This window comes from Chiloscyllium plagiosum, unplaced genomic scaffold, assembly GCF_037043375.1.
Source record: "Chiloscyllium plagiosum isolate Xiang-an unplaced genomic scaffold, Cpla_swu_hap1 HiC_scaffold_18, whole genome shotgun sequence".
Lineage (NCBI taxonomy): Eukaryota > Metazoa > Chordata > Chondrichthyes > Orectolobiformes > Hemiscylliidae > Chiloscyllium > Chiloscyllium plagiosum.
Window position 1 is genome coordinate 13,840,333 of NW_028270156.1, and position 8,152 is coordinate 13,848,484.

The window sequence follows — 8,152 nt, forward strand, 5'->3', positions numbered from 1 at the left end:
GTCCAGTTGGCAGAAAAGACATAGGCAAAGAAAACACATGGGCAGTCTGGAAAGCTAAATTGTATCGATTTTAATGCAAGAATCTTGACTAGTATTGCAGATAAACTTAAGAGTATTGAACAGCACTTATGAATATGACCTTGTAGCAATCACTGAGATATGATTGAAGGAAGGGCAGGACTGGCAGCTCAACAGCCCAGGGTATGATGGTTGGCTGGGGTGGGTGAGGGGGGGAGGGGGGGAGTGGGGAAGGGGTGCAGGGGAGGGGGGATGTGGTATAAGAGAGTTAAGGACTTTGCATCATTGATAAAAGAAACCATCATTGCACTAATGAGAGAGAACGTCCCAGATGGGTCTTTAGATGAGGCCATCTGTGTAGGGTGGTGAAATAAAAAAGATGATTTCTTTGCTAGGATTACACTGCAGAAGAGGTTTACAAGAATGATCTCAGAGTTGAAGGGCTTGTTGAAGGCAGTTGAGTAGTCTGGGTCTGTACTCAGTGGAAAGATGAGGAGGATCTCATTAAATCTTCCCAGCATACTGACAGGCCTGGAAAGAGTGAACTAACAGAAGATGTTTCCGCTAATAGGAGAGACTAGGAACTGAGGGCACAGCCGCAGTGAAGGGGGAGTCTTTTAGAATGAAGAAGGATTTCGCTAGGCAAAGGGTGATAAATCTGTGAAACTCATTGCCACAGAATTTTATGAAGCCCAAGTCATTGAGTGTATGCAAGACATAGGCTCTTCATTAGTAAGAGAACTAAGGGAGAAGGTGGGAGAATGAGGTTGAGAAACGCATCAACCATGATGGAATGGTAGAACAGACTTGATGAGCTGCATGGTCTAATTCTGTTCTGATGTCTTATAGTCTTCAATAATAGAAACTATGAAGATAAGAGTGGTACATTGGCTGCAATATACTCGGTAACTTCATAAAAAGGCATGGTAGTGGTCAAGCAATGGTTGATGTTTAAGGAACAAATACATGATTGTCACAGTCATATGTAACTTTCTGGTGAAAGAACACAACAGGAACAGGTGCCCAAACGTGATTGGCAAAAGGAATGAAGAACAATATTAGATCCAAAAAGGAATCATATGAAGTTGTTTGGAAAAGCAGTAAGCCTAAGGATTGGCAACAGTTTAGAATTCAAAAGAGGAGGACCAAGAGAAGGAAAATAGAGGAAGAGAGGAAACTTGCAAGAAGGATAAAAACAGACTGGAAGAGCATCTCTAAGTATGTAAAAAGAAAGAAAAAGTGAAGACAGATGTAGGCCCCTCAGACTCTGAAACAGGAAAATGTATTGAAGAAGTAAATAGGAATTTCTTGAGGCTTACCATATTGAGAGATATGGGGAGAGAATGAAAGTATGGCATTGAGATACAGGATCAGCTATGATCATGTTGAATGGCAGAATGGGTCTGATGGGCCAAATGGCCTATTACTGCTCCTATTTTCAATGATAAACACAATAGGTTTATTACAAGGGACCTAATAGCTAGTTACATTACATCTGAGTAACATGACAGTCTCATCAGACAATAATTAGTTAACTACTTCCAGGAATTGTCCTTTATATCTCAATGGTAAACATCTTGTTATAGGTGAAAGTGAGGGCTGCAGATGCTGGAGGTCAGAGTCAAGATTCAATGACATTCCCGATGAAGGGCTTTTGCCCGAAACATTGATTTTCCTGCTTCTCAGATGCTGTCTGACTTACTGTGCTTTTCCAGCACCACTCTCATCTTGACAAACATCTTGTTATGTCAGTTAACCCTTTTAGTACTCCCTCGCTTATTCATAATATTTATCTAATCATGTGTGTCTCATTTAAATGTTTCAGATGGCCTTAATGACACTGAACCTATAGCTTTCTAACTGAAACAGCCATACTACACTGAGCAATGGTAGTGAATTGAGAGTATGGAGTATTGATGTTGGCTTGGAGGGTTAGTGTATGTGTTCTCCATGCAATGCTTCTTCCAATCAGAATCCACTTACCCTCCAATCAGCACTCTTCTCTCATGCAGTAAGAATGCTAGCTTTCTCTTTAAAATGGTAATTCTTCTGAATTGTCTTTATGAGTTCATTGGATAAATTCGACAAAATGTGTCTTTTTCAGCAAAACTGAAAGTGTAATTTTTAGTGGAAACCAAAATATTGTTAAAATTGTACTAAGTTATCTCACATCAAATAAGTAAGACCTGGCAGTCCTATAAGAGTGGAAAATGTGTTGCTGGAGAAGCGCAGCAGGTCAGGCAGCATCCAGGGAACAGGAGAATCGACGTTTCGGGCATAAGCCCTTCTTCAGGAATGAGGAAAGTTTGTCCAGCAGGCTAAGATAAAAGGTAGGGAGGAGGGAATTGGGGGAGGGGCGTCGGAAATGTGATAGGTGGAAAGAGGTCAAGGTGAGGGTGGTAGGTCAGACTGGGGTGGGGGCGGAGAGGTCATGAAGAAGATTGCAGGTTAGGAAGGCGGTGCTGAATTCGATGGAATCCCCTCCCCCCACCTTGTCTCAGTCAAATCCATCGAATTCAGCACCGCCTTCCTAACCTGCAATCTTCTTCCTGACCTCTCCCCCCCCACCCCAGTCTGACCTACCACCCTCACCTTGACCTCTTTCCACCTATCACATTTCCGACGCCCCTCCCCCAAGTCCCTCCTCCCTACCTTTTATCTTAGCCTGCTGGACAAACTTTCCTCATTCCTGAAGAAAGGCTTATGCCCGAAACATCGATTCTCCTGTTCCCTGGATGCTGCCTGACCTGCTGCACTTCTCCAGCAACACATTTTCAGCTCTGATCTCCAGCATCTGCAGATCTCACTTTCTCCTCAAAGAGTCCTATAAGAGTGGCCAAATGGACAAATGGACAGCCTGCATAGCTTTGTAGAGAAGTCATGTTTAACAAAACCTTGTTGAATTTCTAGTGAGGTCACTATCCCTGCAGATAAGGAAGTATTTCTAGCTGTAAACGATGTAGACTTCAATAAAACATTTTTCAAGGCTCAAAATAAAACAAAGCTAACAAAAGACGAGAGTACATAAAGGTAGAAGCAACCTATTGACATAGTGAGAATTGATCAGGATTTAGGAGGCAGAGCAGGCATAATGGTTGTGTACTTCTATTAACAAGATGTGATGTGTGATGTCCCTTAGCTTTTCACACTATTTATAAATCACTTATATAAAGGGATAAAGAGCCACATATCCAAGTTTTCTGACGACACTAAGTTGTAGGTCGTGTAGATTGGAACAGAAAGTCACAAAGGGCCATTGATAGATTAAATGAGTGGGCAGAACTCTAGCAGGTAGAGTTCAGTCTGGCAAAATGTGAGGTCACTTCTGTTGGAACTAAAAGATAGATTTAAGCATACCCTAAATGACAAGAAACTTAGAGCTGTGCATGAACAAAAAGATTTAGGTGCCCAGGAATATAAATCACTAAAAGCTGGTGGGAATGTCTAATGAATAATTTAAAAAAACAATCTAGGACTTTATCTCAAGAAATGCAATGTTTCAGCCTCATGTTGTTACACAACACTGAACTCAAACTCAAATCCCATCGAGGAAAGGATAATGGTTTTACCCAGTGACCTTCCAGGTTCCCAAAACCCCACCGACACATGCTAATTTCAGAGCCCTTAGAAATTGCTGACATTAATTAAAGCAAAACAACATATTAATGTGAAAATATTCCAGTCCCCAATGCAGAATCAAGACCTATCTCAGTGTAATTAATGTCTTATAATAGACTATAATCTGTCACTGAGTAGCTGATACTGAGCTATGGAACGTACTTCACAGATTAAGGGAAATCAGTGTCTCCAGCTTTAAAACAGTTAAGCTCCATTTTTACTCTGATTACTGCTCGTAATTACATTTTCGTGAACATTCGCATTTAGCTGCAGGAAACAGACATGCTGAAGAATGCTTTTGGTAAAGTATACTGTCAGTTTCAGATATTGTGTGAAACATGGAAAAGAAATGCATTCAATTACACTCATTATTTCTTTATTGAGGAAATGGTGAATTCACGAGGGTGCAAGATTGCAAGGTACCTATTAATGAGGAAAATCTTTCAACCCATCAGGATTTCCCTGTCCTATCTGGCTCCCATTTCTGCATCCACACCTTTAACTCCACCACACTGATGTTTATTCCAGGACGTGATGCATTTCCGCCTGCAGACAGCTACCAATCTCAATCTCGTCACTTTTTGGTGGTTTGAATCTTTATACCTTGTTAATTGAAGTACTCTTTGAGATTAATGCTTCCCAGAGCATTTATTAATTCTACTTAACTCTAAAGGTCAGGCAAAATCACCATAGTCCCAGAGGACCATAGGACTGCCCTCTCATCTCAGATGCTTCCTTTCGAAGTTTCCAGTGACTGAACTGGGCAGAATGCTCTATTCCTGATGATGGGCTTTTGCCTGAAACATTGACTTTCCTGCTCCTCGGATGCTACCTGACTTGCTGTGTTTTTCCAGCACCACTCTAATCTAGAATGTTCATGGACCACGCTGGTAACATGGCAGGTAGGAATCACTGGAGAGACTTCATCCTGCTGCTATATAAACGTTGGCAGACTTACAGCAGGTTTGGGGATTGAGGACCCTCTTTCATCGGAATTCCTTGATTCACAGAGAGACCCCTCCGTCCATCCCCAGCAGCAATGACCATCTCTGTGATGTCCTCATGCTAAGTCGCCCCATTTCTTCTCCACATTAAACACCATTTGGAGGAAGCACTGAGGGTGAGAAGGGGCTGGAATGTTCTTCGGTGGAGGGCTTCCATGTCCATCCCCAAGAGTGTTTGGTAGTACCATCACTGATGGAGCTAGCTGACTCCTGAAGGACATAGCTGCCGGACTAGACCTGTAACAAATGGCAGGGGAGGCAACATGGGAAAGATCCTATAATCTACAAGTCACAAATGCATTTGTCCAGTAAGTAAGAGTGACCACCATACGGTGTTCGTGAAAACAAAATTCCATCTTCACATTGACCATGCTCCCCATTGTTAGGTGGGGCACGACACGTTATGGGATGGAACGTGACAGATTTAGCAACTCAAAACTGGGCATTTGTGAGGTGCTGTGGCCATCTGAATTGTATTCAACCACAATCGGTAACCTCTTGACCTGGCATATCAGGCTCTCAACTATTACCATCAAGCCAGGAGATCAACCCTATTCAATAAAGCGTGCAGGAAGGCCTGCCCAGAACAGTGCCAGGCATACTGAAAAATGAGGGGTCAACCTGGTGAAGCTCTAAACAGAAGTTTGTGTGTGCCAAACAGTTAAAGGAATAACTTGCTCACTGACAGTCAATTTAGGATAGCCAGTGCTACTCACCTCCTCGCTCACTGCAGCCTTGATCCAAGCATAGGCTGAAGGGGTAAACCCCATAGATGAGCTGAGAATAATTGACATCTAAGCATCATTTGACCATGTACGATATAAGGAAGCCCTGGCAAAATCAATGTGAAAACTCTCCACATATTGGAGTCATGTCCTAGGCCCAGTCATCTTCAGTTGCTTCAACAATGGCCATCCTCATATCATAACCTTGAATCTAAATCAGAATTGGGGATGCTCACTGATGATTGCAACATTTTCAACATTATTTGCAATACTTCACATTGCTGAAGCAGCCTTTGTCCAATTACAGCTAATCCTGGACAACAGTCTCAGGCTTGGGCTGAGAAGTAACAAGTAACATTCATGCCATTCAAGCAAGAGACAATGCAAATCTCCCATGAGAGCCAAACTAGCCAGTGTCCTAGACATTTCACAGCATTATCATAGCTGAACCTCTCTTTATTAACAACCATTGACCAGAAAATGAATTGAGCCAACCATATAAATATTCTGGCCTCAGATGAAAGTTGGGACTTCTGAGGGAAATAACTCAGCCCAAACTCCCAATCTGCAAAGCACAAGTCAGGAGTGCAATGGAATACTCTCCAATTACCTGGATGAGTGTGACTCCAGTGGCACTTGTGATTATGTGGCCCCTTTAACAAGGTTATGGTGTGTTTGGTTTTTTTTTCAAGAGGGTCTGTAAAGGCAGAGGTTCTGATAGGTCTAGAAATGGCTAATTTAAAACAATAGCAGGAAAGTAGCCATTTCCACACATATAGGAACCTCTGCCTTTATGACCCCTCTTGAAAAGAAAACCAAGGACACCATAACCTTGTTAAAAGGGCAGCATCAGCACACACTCAAGAAGCTTAATACCAATTCAGCTTACGTGAATGGTAGTCTAGATTAGAGTGGTGCTGGAAAAGCACAGCAGGTTAGGCAGCATCCGAGGACCAGGAAAATCGACATTTCGGGCAAAAGCTGTGCTTTTCCAGCACTACTCTAATCTAGACTCTGGTTTCCAGCATCTGCAGTCCTTGTTTTTACCTAACATGACTGGCACCCCATTCATTAATTCACCATGGACGCACTGTAGCAACAATGTATATATTAACATTATTGATATATATAAATGTATTACATATATATTCCTTCAACAGCACCTGATCTGTGCCAATGATATGATAAGGGTAGTGTTTATGTTGATTGTTTAACAATCCAGCAATTGGAAGTTCAGATCTCCCTGTAGTTGTTTATGAATTACAAGTATTAGCTTTACCGTCATGTATTCAAATGAGTACAGTGAAAAGTTTACAAGTCACCACTCATGATGCCACCTTATGTCCCAAGGTACCCAGATACAGATTCTTAAGTATAAATTCTTCGGGGCAAAAGAAGGAAAAAGGAAGAAATAAAAAGTACCGAAATAAATTCGAGAAATAAAAAATAGGAGTGTAATTGTGCTTGAACTAAAAAGTTCATATTTATTTTCCAAAGTCTTTGGACTCAGAATGTTAACTCTGTTTCTCTCTCCATTGACATTGCCAAACATGTTACATTTTTCCAGCAATTTCTGTTTATAGCTTACAACGTTTGTATAAAAATCTGGTTCGCCCTTTTAAAACTGAGGTGGGGTGAATTTCTTTTTACTCTCTCAGAAAGTTATCCATCTTTAGGTCGCACTTCCTGAAAAGGAGATGGAGGCAGCGTCCTTGAATAAGTTTAAGGCAGAAATAGCTTGATTCTTGTTAAGCAAGGGGATAAAAGATTATCAAGGGAATGTAGATTTGAGGTTACAATCAGAGCAGCCGTGAGCGTATTAAGTGGCAAAACAGGCTTGAGGGGTCTACTCCTGCTCTTTGTTTGTATGTTTGTAGCACATTTCAAACCCTCAGCCTCAACCACCTGGGAAGAGAAGGGAAGCAGACAAATGGGAACACTACCACCTGAAATTCTCCCTCGGATCACTCACCATACTGACTTAGAACTATATCGCCATTCCTTCAATGCACTTATTCAAAATCCTGGAACTCCCTGATGAAAAGCACTGCACGTGTAGTCCATTTTACTATGGGAATTGTACAGCTGTACTGTACCAAAACTCCAGGTTGTCCACTCCAAGATTGACCTAGTTTGAATGACTCCTGAGCAGGTCACAGAACTATTTCAACCGAGAGAGAAGCAGGCATTTTCTTCCTGGCTCCTCATAAAGAGCAATTACTTTTCAGGCTTGGACTTAGCCATGCATCCTCATTCGCATCTCAAATTAAATTCTAGACTTTAATAGAGTCCTAGAGTCATACAGCATGGAAGCAGATCCTTCAATCCAACCAATCCATGCCAACTATGTTCCCAAACTAAACTAGTCCTACCTGCTTACACTTAGCCCATAACCGTCCAAACATTTCTTATTTATGAGCTTATCCATATGTTTTGCAGCTGCTCTTTAATAAGGCATGTAATAGTTATATGTAGTTGTTACTGGCTCTTTGCTTTAGATTTAAAGTATTTTTTTCTGACTTGCTTATAGTGCTGCTCCACTTGACTTTTCTGGATTGTGAATTCAGTTTCTGTTAGTTCTTAACTCCCACCATGTCTGTAATGAGACACAGTGCTGTAATGTGACTCAGTACATCACACGTATCTGTGAGTACAGATTGAGTAGAACTACCCTATTTATGCTCCTGGCTCCCAATGGGGCAGCTGGGTTCTTGCAATATGTTTGCTTATTTCTGCTCACGAACATGTACACTGTGCGTGTGTCTGCGCACACATGAGGCCATGCAT